A 12,227-nucleotide genomic window follows, 5' to 3' on the forward strand; every position below is an offset into this window, starting at 1 on the left:
AGGGGCGCCGGTGGCTCCCGCGGGGCGGGGCAGCGCATCCCTGCTATGGGAACCTCTCTTAACGGCAATAGAGCAATCCCTTCATCTAACTCTTTCACTTTTTTACCTTCTGTAGCCTTTCTCCCCTGTTTTGAGAAAGAATTTGGAGAGGGCTGCCTTTTAACTGAGCTCCTAGTGTTTCGATAAGGTGCTTCCTGTAGAGAGAGGGATTTTCCCTGAACAGCCGGAGCTGTGGTTACCAAGGGGACGTAACTCAGAGCAGGAGGGGTCAGGGGAGGATATCCCGCCGAGGCTCGGTGGGAGTGTGGGCAGGGTCTGCTGCCGGAATCGCCAGAGGGGGATCTTCCCGTGGAGGCCGAGCCGGAGCGTGGGCAGCCCCCACATGGCTTCTGGCGGCTGATCCGGCAGCTCCCGGCAGAGAAAAGGCAGGTGGGAGACCCCGGCAGCAGCAGCGGCGCTGCCCAGCGCAGCTGGCACGGGCAGGGCAGCCGGGGATGGGATGGCTGGGACCCGCCCTCGGTGCGGTCGGCGCGGTGACCTCGGCCCACGCGGCAGGACAGAGCAACCCCATCTTGCCCAGCATGGCCGGCAGAGCGGCCGCGGGCCGGGCAGTGGGGCCAGGGCACACAAATTCACCGCCAGCGCCGGGGCAGGTGGAGCTGCCCTGGGCAGTGAGCCCGCACCTGGGATGGAAACCGGGGCAGGCGGAGCTGAGGCGGGCAGCGAGCCGGGACCCGGGACAGGCGCCTCGGCCGCCAACGGAGGGGGCAAGAGCTGCAGAGGATCCCACTCTCTTTCTGACTTTTCCTCTTGTTCCCCTCCCTTTCATTTCCCCTTTTTATTTTCTTGGTTTATTCCGCGGGTGTTTCTGATACTTCAAAGATTTTTATTCTCCTAAAATCTCCTGTCTAACATATGGCATCTTCTCTTTCTTCTAGATTAAATGGGTTTTTTTCCAAATAAATCCAGAACCTAACAAATCTAAACTTCTGCTTGGATATTTTGAAATGGTCAACGAGCTAACTCATGACCTCCTAATGTTGTTTTTCTCATCACCTTTTTATTTATCCTTTGGCAAATTAAGCATCTTTCAGTTTCTTGCTTTGCTACACCAAAAATCCCAGTGCACCCAAAATTCCTTAAAAAATGATCACACAAAGCTTGAGTACGCCAGTGGGGTTTCTGATGTACGTCTTCTAATCTTTTCCTAGTAAGCACATTTTATTAAGTAATTGTCTTCCATGTAGAAGTTTCTATTTCCCTGATTTATCTTGTTCATTTCCTATCTTGTTTAATTCTTTTTTCTCGGCTTCCCTAAACTTTGGAATTTCCAGTTTTTCCTCGTTTGGAGTGAATATTAAACTAACTCTTTCAGCTCCATTTTCTGCTGCATCCTTAGCTTTGTGATCTGCCCCCAGTTTGCCCAGTTTGCCTCTCCTTTGGCCCGGGCCGGGTTCCCCCCGCCCGCAGCGGCTGGGAGCAGCCGAGAGCCCCGCGCTGCCCATGCCGACCTGGCCCGGCTCCATGGCCGCTGCTGCCGCGGGCTGCGAGGGCTGCGGGAACGGGGCACCGAGGGTGTGGCTGCTGCTGGGGGAGGAGGAGGAGGGAGGGAAGGGCAGGGATGGAGGGGGAGGAGGAGGCGGGGTTAGGGGGGAGGAGGAAATGATGGAGGGATGGAAGGGGCGGGATGGAAGAGGAGATGGGGGTGGGGATAAGACAGGGGAGGAGGAGGAGGGGGGATGGAAGAGGAGGAGCAGGAGGAGAAAGAGCAGTGAAGGAGGCGGGGTTAGGGGGGAGGAGGAGAGGGAGATGGAGATAAGACAGAGGAGGAGCGGGAGGAAGAGGAAGAGGAAGAGGAGGGACAAGGGCGGATCAAGGCTGAGCTGCGGGAGCCACGCGGTCTCGAGCCCTGCCTGAATTCGCAGCCCCCACCTGTGGGATCATCGCCCCCCCCCCCATGGCTCCGGTGAGTGTGGAGAGGGGGCCCGGCCCGGATATCCCGGGGGGTCCCTGGGTTGGGTTTTTGGGGGGATGTTTGGAGAATGAAGAAGTCCAAGGGTGAGCGGAAAAGGCCCCTCGGGGGGACATCGGGGGGTGGCGGTGGCGGCTGCCGGCAGAGGCAGCCTGGAGGAGCAGAGCCCTGTGTGCCCCAGGAGGCCAAAGTGGGGAGGCCAGAGAGGGGGGAGCGCCGCCATTGGCGGGAGCCTCAAGAGCCTGGAGAGGGGCAGGGGGGACTCCTTGGAGCCGCTGCAGCCCAGAGCAGAGAATGAGGGGAGAAGGGAGCCCAAAGAGCCCTGGCATCCCGAAATGGGGAGAGCCAAGAGGGGGCAGTGCGTCCCCAGAGACGGCCTGGGGGGATCTCGTTGCCCTTGCCTGTGGCACGGAGGCAAATCCCATGCTGTCCTTGTCCTTCCTCGCCCAGAGCAGGAGCTGAGCATGGAGAGCAGGGAGGACAAATGCCCGCGGCAGAACCTGGTGGCAGAGGCCGTTTTGAGCGGCTCCACGGCGCAGGAAGCCAACGGGGAGGAAAAGGCCCGGAGATGCCGCACGAGGAGGGGCTGCAAACGCAGATGGCGGGGATGTGAGGGGGAAAGAGGCAGCCTGGGCCGGGAAGGCGGCCAGAGATGGAGCCAGAGCTCGGAGCTGGTGCTCCATGAGCAGCTCCATGATGGGGAGAAGCCCCACACGTGCGTGGAGTGTGGGAAGAGCTTCAGATGGAACTGCCACCTGATCAAGCACCAGAGGATCCACACTGGGGAACGGCCCTACGAGTGTGGGGAGTGTGGGAAGAGTTTCAGGGGGAGCTCTGACCTGATCAAACACCAAAGGATTCACACGGGGGAGAAGCCCTATGAGTGTGAAGAATGTGGGAGAAGCTTCAGCTGCAGCTCCAACCTGATCGTCCACCAAAAGATCCACACTGGGGAGAGGCCCTACGAGTGTTCTGAGTGTGGGAAGGGGTTTCAGACCAGCTCCAGTCTCCTCCGGCACTATCAGAGTCACACAGAGGAGAGGCCCTTCCAATGCCCCGACTGCGGGAAGGGATTCAAGTACAACTCCCACCTCGTCAGGCACCGGCGCATCCACACAGGGGAGAGGCCCTACGAGTGTGATAAATGCAGGAAGAGGTTTCAGACCAGCTCCAATCTCCTCCTGCACTATCAGAGTCACACAGAGGAGAGGCCCTTCCAATGCCCCGACTGCGGGAAGGGATTCAAGTACAACTTCCACCTCGTCAGGCACCGGCGCATCCACACCGGGAGAGGCCCTACGAGTGTCCCCAGTGTGGGAAGAGCTTCTCCATCAGCTCTCACTTGACCCGACACCAACGGAGGCACCGGTAAGGGAAGCCCTGCGAGTGCCCCGAGTGCGGGAAGAGCTTCGTGCGCTGCTGCAGCTCCATCCCCCACTGGAGGAGGCACTTTGGGCACAGCCCTGGTCACTCACATTCCCTGTGATCCATGTTGGGAACACACCTGGCTGCTTCTCCTTTGGTTTGGCCTGAATTTTTTTCTCTTCTCCATGTGTTTCCACTCCAAAAGCCAAGAGGGATGGATCTGTCACCTCAAAAACACTCAAGTCCCTCTGAAAATAACTGAATTTTAACCCAAAAAGGCTCAATCCTACCTCAAATTCCTTGTTCCCTCCTCAAAAAAACTCAATACCAGGCCAAACTCAATCCATTCCACAGCCACCAGGGTGAGATGGGGTTGGAAGGAGATTGGGAGAAGTGGGATCCCAATTTGGAGCAATGGGATGAGGATTGTGTAGGATGTATTTGATAGCAAATAAAACTTTCAGAGTTACTGATTTCTGTCCCGTTCATTTTCAGTCAGTTCTGTTTGCAGAGTGCCACCTTCTCAGCTGATTCAATTCCTATAAAAATCCCATTTTTTAAATCATCTAACCCAAACAATCCAAAAACCAATATTGAAATAAAACCACCCACACACAATTAATTTTTTAAAACAAATTTTAATTTTTAAAGAGTACTTAAGGATGTTATTAAAGTTTAATTGTTTGGCTGAAATGTTTGAGAAATTATACTGGTGTTTGGTTTTGTGTTTAGTATATTTGTAATATGAATTGTTTAACTAAGAGGTGTTAGATTGCATGGTAGTTTCTTTAGATTTTTTTTTCTAAAGTACATTAGTCATCGAGTTAAAATTTTCAAAAGGTATTTCTTGATATATCATTTGTTTATTTATATACATTGGTAATATTATAGTAATAGTTATTGTTGGTTGGAGTTGAATCATAGTTGGAGCATTGTAAAGAAGAGTTGAGATTTTTTTTATTATAATTTATTTAATTTCAATTATTATTTCTTTGTTTATAATTTTATTGCAATTTGTTGAGGGGATAGGAAGGAAGTTCAAGGGCAGGAACATTTTTTCCTTGCTGGGAACTGGAATTCCAGACCCTGGGAGTGTGTGCAGGACCACACAGGCTGGGATCAAATATGGGCTGGGATCAAATATGGACTGGGATCACATGGATGGGGATCATGTGGATCAGAACCCTCCAGACCAGGATAGCCTGGAGTGGGATCAAATATGGACTGGGACTGTATGGACTGGGATCCCAGGTTTCTGGGACCATATGGATCAGGACCACACAGACTGGGATCAAATATGGGCTGGGACTGTTTTTTAAAGTAACTTTGTTATAAGTTTTTATTTCTGTCGTTAATTAAGCTCAGTGAAAAGGCTGCTTGTGTTAAACTGCCTGCTTGGATGAGATAACATCCAATGCACCCAGGATGAGGACACCTGTACAGATCTGCCAACTATCAGCACTCCCCGTCTGAAGGCAGAGTGCACCAAGGCCCAAAAACTGGAGGTGATAAAGAGAAGGAGCCAAAACCACAGCCAAGAAACACACATGCTCTGAAAAGGCAGACCCAGGGAGGGGCCATGTAAAATCATTCCTGGAATATGTAAAGTAGTTTATGGGTATGCATGAGGCTCTATGAATATGCACCAGGCTGATGTAAGGGGAAAGGTATTTCAGGGCGATGCAGATTCCTTGGTTGTGGCTTTAGTCCATTCTTATCACCTCCAGTTTTTGGGCTTTGGTCTACTCTGACTCTGAGAAATTGAGGTTTTGGGATTTTTAGTATGTTGTGGATGGAAGCAAAATGGAGGGCACAGTGTTTCATCCTGGGTTTCTTCTTCATGCTTCTTCCTTCTTCTTCATGAGTTTGGGTGGCTTTTTGTAATTGGGCAGAAATTCCACATTGCAGGCTCTATGGGATCAGTTATTGGGTTAAAAGGGAAAATAATCTAGGTGTCAGTTCCTAATTGGATAGTTTAGTCTTAAAAGACCTTGGAACAAGAGATTGTTGGCCATTTTGTGCCTTCTACTGAAAAGCTGCTGAACTCCCAGTAATGAGGCTGTTTTACTGATAAGAAATAATAAACACTTGCGTCTGAACATGAATTACTGTCTCAAGTGCCTTCAATCCAGAGCCAGTGAAACCAACAACTGGTACCCCACAGCTTGAGGTAGTGCCACGGCAGAACTTGTTCATGCTCTTTTCCCCTGGTGATTTTCTACTCCCGTCCAGACTCTGATAGCAAAGCCGTGCTGGTGACAAAAGATTGACCTTGGCATCCTGGGGCACTTTCTGGGTGGGTGTTTGAATCTGCTTTTCCAGGCCTCGGGCTGAGCAGGGTGAGGCCGAGGCCTGGGCCCCTCCAGGCGGCGCCGGGAGCGCCCGGGGCAGCGGCGAGGGGCGGCCCTGAGGGGCGGCACAGGGGGCATTTCCCCCGAGCGGGCGGCGGGGAAAGGCGCCCTGGGCACAAGGGCAGGCACAAGGGCCCCGGCTCTCTGCAGTGCGGGCGGCCCAGCGCCGATCGCTGCTCCCGGAGCCGCTGCCAGGGCCGGGTCTCCTCCCCGCCGCTGACCCTGCACCTGCAGCGCTGCCTCCGCCTCTGCCGGGCTCCCCGGCACGGACGGCAAGGACGTGGACACGCTGCAGCAGGGGCCCAGCAGGGACACCCAGATGGTGCCAGGGCTGCAGCTCCTCTCCTGCAAGGAAAGGCTGACACAGCTCGGCTTCTTCAGCCTGGGAAAGAGACCCAGCCTTGATCCAGCTGCGGCCTTCCAGTACCTGAGGGCAACACACAAGAAAGCTGGACAGGGACTTTGTACGAGGGCAGGCAAGGACAGGACAAGGGAGCATGGATCCAAATGGAGAGAGATTAGGTTTAGGTAAGGGATTTAGAAAAAAGACTCTCCTGGAACAGGTTGCCCAGAGAAGGCGGGCATGTCCCGTCCCTGACAGTGTTCAAGGCCAGGCTGCATGGAGCTCTAGACAAGCCGGTCCAGTGCAAGGGGTCCCCAGCCACAGCAGGGGGGTTGCAGCCATGGGATTTTCCAGGTCCCTTCCAAGCCAAACCATGCCACGACTCCATGATTCTGGGATACTTCCCCTCCTCATCCTCTGGCAGAAAAGGAAACTTGGCCCCAAGTTCCACACTGCAGACCATGTCTTTTGGCAGCCTGCAACTGTGTCAACAGAGGATGAAAAGAGATGACATTACTGACACGATTTCCCTTTTCTACTTGAAAAGTAAATGCTCTGCTCCTGTCCACTCTGGCAAAATTGTCAGAAGAGGCAATTGTTCCCCATGAAATGCTTGGTCTCATGCAAAGAAGAAAGAAGCCAGAAGCCAACACTCTTCGTTATTGCTACATTGTTTTCTTTGGTTACTTCTCTAATAGGAATGACTTTGGTGTGTGATTTGTTTGTTTCTCTCTTTCGTTCCTTGGGGCGCAAGGCGGCTCCTCCGTTGGGTTCGCGGGAGCAACAGAGGAACAGCCGCGAGCTCCGGCGGCTCCGCAGCAGTAGCAGCAGCAGCGCTTCTCTCAATTGGTCTTCCGCTTGACTTTTCACTTGCTCCGCATCCCCTTCTCCCTCTCACACTCACGCTACTCCCGTCCCGTGCTGGGCCGTTCCGTCCGTGTTCCGCCTCTCCCAGCCCGGCTGATGCCGCGTCCCGCAAGGCGCCCCTTGGCGGGGCCGCCCCGTGCCCGCCCCTGCCCGGCCCGCCGTGGTTCCGCCTCGGCCGGGCTCTCTCCGTCCTGGCTGTGGCGCCGCTGGAGGAGCCGCTCGCTCTGGTGCTGGCGGAGCAGCGCGGGCTTTTGGCTGCGCCTGGCGCAGGCTCTGGCCCAGCCCCGGCCGAGGCCCCGGCCCCGAATGAAGCCCCTGCCGCGGTTCCGCCCGCAGCCGCCCCGCTGCTGCCCGGCTTCCGCCCCGTGGCCGAGAGCGTGGCCGGCAGCTGCCCCGCTCCGAGCTCCGCCGCTCGCCAGCTCGGCCGCCGGCCCCGAGCTGCCGCAGCCCAGGGCAGCTCGGCAAGCAGCAGCGCGCCGGGCGGGCGGGTGCCCCGGGCAGAAGAGCACGGGCGGAGAGGCCTCCCCTGGAGCAGCTCTAGCGGCAGGGCCCGCTGCTGGGCAGCGGCGGCTGCGGCAGCGTTTACTCCGGTCCCCGCCTCGCCGACGGCGCCCCGGGAAGAGACGGTGCTGGCTCGGAGGGCGGCGGCGGGCGGCGGGTGATGAGCTCAGCCCGCCGCTGGCCTTGGCTCGCAGGCGGCCATCAAGCGAGTGTCCCGGGAGCACATCTTGGAGTGGGCGCGGCTGGGGAGTGAGTGGGGCCAGCGGGAGGAGCCGGCGGGGCGTGCCAGGCGGGGCTGAGGCGAGGCCCGGCAGGGCGGCAGCCGGAACGCTGCGAGGGCAGCGAGCGTGGAGTGAGCGGGGGCCGCGCAGCGCCCCGGGCCGGGCGATGGCGAGCCGCGGCGGGGCCGGGCAGGGGCTGCCCGAGGCGCGGCGCAGCATCGGCCCCGCTGACAGCATCGCGGTCCCCCCGCAGCGCAAGGGCGCCCTTGTGCCCCTGGAGCTGGCGCTGCTGTGGAAGGTGTCGCGGCTTGGCTTCCCCAGCGTCGTGAGGCTCCTGGACTGGTTCGAGGTGCCCGAGGGCTTCGCGCTGCTCATGGAGCGTCCGCAGCGCTGTCAGCACCTCTGGTACTTCCTGCACGAGCGGCGGTTCCTGACGGAGCCCGTGGCGCGGGGGCTGTTCCGCCAGGTGCTGGAGGCCATGGGGCACTGCAGCAGCCGCAGCGTCCTGCACCCCCACATCAAGGCCGAGAACGTCCTCGTCAACCTGGCCACGGGTGAGGCGAAGCTCATCGACTTCGGCTGTGGCACGATCCTCCAGGACACGTTCTACACCCGGATGTCAGGTGAACCCAAAGCCGGGGCCCAGCTGGGCAGCAGAAGTTCCTCCCTTGGCTGGCATAGGGGGAAGAGGGAGGGAAGGAAGGAGGCAAGGAAGGAGGGGGAATCCTTCTTCAGCCAGCTGCAGCCAAGTTGCTTTTTGGGAGGGCAGGGGCTGGCTGTTGTGGAACGGGAGCTGGCTGGGAGGGAGGGAGCAGCATGGGCCTGATGAGCTGTGCCCGTGTCCCATAGGAACGCCGGAGTACAGCCCACCGGAGTGGATCCTCTTTGGCTGCTACCATGGCCAGCCAGCCACCATCTGGTCCCTGGGCATCCTGCTCTATGAGCTGCTCTGAGGGCACCTTCCTTTCCATACCAACGAGGACATCGTCCGGGGCCAGCTCTTCTTCCTGCCCTGGGTGTCTCAAGGTGGGGATGCGCCTTCAAGGCACGAGGGGAAGAACAGGGCTGGGAGGGGTGGCTGGCACATAAGCGTCCTGCTCTTGCATCTGGTGAGGAGGTGGATCTCCTGGGCTTAGCTGGAGGAGGTGGCACCTGTGCCTCTATGCTGGTGTCCTCTGCAAGAGAGGATCGATAGGAAGCTTTTGGCTGCAGCTCCGAGCACTCCTGGTGTGGCCTGGGCACTGTGGAATGTGGGAGAGCATGGACAGGAGCCTTGTCCCGCTGGGCGGTGGTTTCTGGTTTCTCTCCGCAGAGTGCCAACACCTCATCAGGTGGTGTTTATGCATGGAGCCCACAGACAAGCCAGCACTGGAGGACCTTTTTGAGCATTCTTGGCTGCAGGAGCCCTGCCTGGCCCAGGAGACAGCAGAGATGCCTCCCTGTGCACAGGAGGATCCAGGAGCCCAGCAAGCAGCAGCGGCACACGTCTCGTGGCGCTGGAAGAAAACCCCGGAGTGTTTCACTGCGGCCGCAGCGCTGAGGAGAGAGCGCAGCCGAGGAGATGCTGCTTCCGCTGGTCCCCGCGAGCTGTGGAGGGAGCGGCTCCGTGCTGCCCGTCCCATTGGAGAAGTGGTGGCAGTGCGGTGAAGGTGCCACGGACTGGGACAGGGGAAACATCCTCCTGCAGCTCAATGGCATCGTGATGTCCCCGCAAGCCGGGGCACAGCTGGCGCGTTCTTCTGGAGCACGACGTGGAGCTGGGAACACCATCCTGGAGCTGGCCGCTGGCGGGGCAGAGCCGATTGGCTTTGGCCGCGGCCCCTGCCTGGAGGACACGCTCTGCGCCCCGATGGAATCAAGATGAGTCCCCAGCCGGCGCAGGGGCGGGGGGATGCTGGTGCTCCCAGGCACGGCAGGGCTCGGCCTGGCCACGCGCCGGAGGTTCCCCGCTCGGCGGCGCTGGGGAATATTAATTTTCCCTCCGGCCGCCGAGCTGCTTTTTGGCAGGACAGAGGACGGATGTTGTGGAAGGGGAGCCGGCTCCTGGCCTTGCTGACAGCTTCTGCCAGCCAGCCTGGCACGGGCTGAGGCGGGGGCAGCCAGCCTGACAAAAGCATCCATCCATGTGGATGGGGGCGGCAGAGGGGGACGGGTTCCCAAGCCGTGCCCCAGCTGGTCTGCTCTGCAGGCCCTTGAGGAAGGGGTGCGTTTATGGGCGGGAGAGGTGCGGATTTTCCCTGCCCGTGGACAGGTTTAATTCTCACAGGGAGTGGTCAGACCCTCCTCAGGCCCATGAAACGGTGACAGGCTTTGTGCTTTTTCTTGTTTCCAGGTCTTGTTTTGAATTGACTTTCGTGCAATTGTTCTTTGTTTTTCCCAGGAGGATTACACCTGGTGCCCGGACCGGACGGGGAAGCGCCTGCAGCGTCCGTGGAGCGCGTCCATTGCCAGCGCTGCCCCAGGGGCCACGGTCTGCAGGGACAGCCCCTTCCAGAAGGACGAGGACCTGGTTTGGGATCGGCTCCTCTCCTGGCAGCAGCTCTGCAGAGGTGGGCACCCGGCTCCACAGCTCGGCTGGCAGAAGGGCTCCGGGCAGGCGGCAGCGGGCACACGGGCATCCCGCTCTTGCAGCTGCTGAGGAGGTTGCTGTGCCGGGATTAAGCAGAGGAGGTGGAACCTGGCCTGCCCCGCTGCCCTTCTCTAAAAACAGAGAATGGGTCGGGAGGTTTGGGCTCTGAGCAGAGCCAGCAGCCTGGCCTGGGCACAGGCCCTGGCGGGACAGGGGGACAGGAGCCTGCTGCCACTGACCGTGGCTCTCTGGTTTCTCTCCGCAGGCTGCCAGCACCTCATGCCATGGGAACGGCACCGCTCGGCCTGCCAGGCTGGGAGGGCTGGAGGGCGGCCGGTGTTCATTTGCTGTCAAAAATAAATTGGGGTTTTTTGTCATTGTCATCATTGGAGCGTTTCTTTCCTCCTTTTCCAAGCTCTTGGCCTCCCTTCCTCCAGGGTAATCTTTTTTCTCCTTCCTCAACCGCTTGACGGCATTTGGCAGGGGGGGTTAAGCAACGTGAAAAATTCAACAACAGCTCCTGTTGCCAACTGCAGCAGCCCCTTCAAGAGCCCTGAGCTTCCACCAAGGTCAGTGTGTGCCTTGCAAAAGGAAGTGCTTTGCAGTGATGGGGTTGTTGCCCTGCTGCAAAAGCTGGGAGGAAATCAGAAATGGGAAAATGCCAATTTGGCTCAACCACCTCCCAGGTTCTTCATCTTTTCCCTCTTCTCCATGATAGGCAGGCAGGGTTGGACTCCAGCAAGGTTCAAGTTCTTGGTGCTCTCTGGCATCAAAGGGATCAAGGAAACTCTTGTACGCAGGGACTACAACAGGGCTACTTGTCAGAACCCAGGAAATTCCCCTGGCTGCCCTGGAGGACTCGAGCCCCTGCCCAGGGGGCTCAGAGACCCTGGCACAGAGCCCAAGACCCCTGTGCCTTTGATTTAGCCCTTGGAAAAAACAACCTTACATGAAGAATTGCGAGCCATGAAAGTTTAAGTAGAATGATAGTGAATTTATCACAGGGTGAAATATAGATTGTTGGGGTTTCTAGAATGGGGCTTCAGGGGGCAAGATGGAGGAATCTGGGCATGTCCAGCCTTTCTCCTTCTTCTTGGCCTCCATCTTCCGCTGTGATGGTGGCACTTTCAGTTTGGTTTAGAGTAGAAGCACACTGTCTAACATAGGTGATAGGTATTGGAAAGTCATTGTAAATATTGTACAGGTAGTTTTTAGGATAAAAAGATAACACCACCCTGGGGCAGGCAGAATGCCATAGAATGTCTTGCTGAGCAGACCTTGGCAGGACAGGAGAAAGAATTTTATAGATAAGATACAAGAAACAACCTTGAGAGCCAGAAATGAAGAGCTCTGACTCCTTCTTTGAGCACCAGGCTGGGAAAAGAGACTTTGGAACTTATCTCGGGCTCACTCTGACCAGCCAGAGACCCCGAGAGCATGAGTCCGTAAGACGAAATCTTGAAGGATTGGCTCCAAAACATAAATATCCTTGTTGGCCGTGTCTTCTTGACCAAGAAATCCTTCAAAGCTCTTGTAACTACAAGTCTTGAGGCCCTGTGAGCCATGCGGTGCAGATGGGAGCCCAACTCACCCTTCCTGTCTATGGAGAAGAGAAGAAAAAGCAATGGCATCATCTGAAAAACTCAGAGGTCCGCTCTCTAGCTCCTTCCAAACTCCTTCAAATCACCCAAAGTGCAATTTAGCTACAAATAGGTGTCAAAGACTCTTTGTGCTGGCTCTTGGACACCAGAGCAGCTGCTTTAGAATGTTTCACAGAACCCTGTGCAGTTCTGTGGTGCCAGAAATGGATCATTTGAAGAAACTTTCCCAACTGACTTGCATGGAGGTTTGTTTGAAGGGTATTTGAGGAGAAAGGCTCCCGGCAGAGCTCTGGCCTTTGGCCTAGCTGTGTCCCCTGCTGATTGTCAAGTGTGCCATCAGCTGCAGGGCTTTCTGGGCTAAAACTATCATCAAGTCACTGGGACTTGCTCTTTTTGGCCTCTAAAAGCTGGACCCACTTTCGGGGGAAATTTGGAGA

At 56.9% G+C, this 12,227-nt stretch overlaps 4 protein-coding genes and 1 pseudogene across 4 annotated transcripts in view; 4 read left to right on the plus strand and 1 right to left on the minus strand.

Annotated features, from left to right (window-relative positions):
* The window catches only part of LOC139605204 (zinc finger protein 436-like), a 72,535-nt pseudogene extending 68,725 nt beyond the window's left edge, over positions 1–3,810 (plus strand).
* LOC139605206 (zinc finger protein 551-like) overlaps positions 1–12,227 on the plus strand; it is a 390,584-nt gene that overhangs the window by 140,913 nt on the left and 237,444 nt on the right.
* The window catches only part of LOC139605196 (zinc finger protein 23-like), a 554,146-nt gene that overhangs the window by 68,697 nt on the left and 473,222 nt on the right, over positions 1–12,227 (plus strand). The gene's annotated exons all lie outside the window — the stretch shown is intronic.
* The window catches only part of LOC139605197 (zinc finger protein 3-like), an 80,061-nt gene that overhangs the window by 17,097 nt on the left and 50,737 nt on the right, over positions 1–12,227 (minus strand). The gene's annotated exons all lie outside the window — the stretch shown is intronic.
* The window catches only part of LOC139605220 (zinc finger protein 239-like), a 135,122-nt gene continuing 124,750 nt past the window's right edge, over positions 1,856–12,227 (plus strand). The window contains exon 1 of the mRNA XM_071456571.1: positions 1,856–1,966. The gene's annotated coding sequence lies outside the window, so the exon portion shown is untranslated. The remainder of the gene's footprint in view (positions 1,967–12,227) is intronic.

Source organism: Agelaius tricolor, unplaced genomic scaffold (assembly GCF_023055355.1).
Source record: "Agelaius tricolor isolate 1412-34295 unplaced genomic scaffold, bAgeTri1.0.p SCAF_61, whole genome shotgun sequence".
NCBI lineage: Eukaryota > Metazoa > Chordata > Aves > Passeriformes > Icteridae > Agelaius > Agelaius tricolor.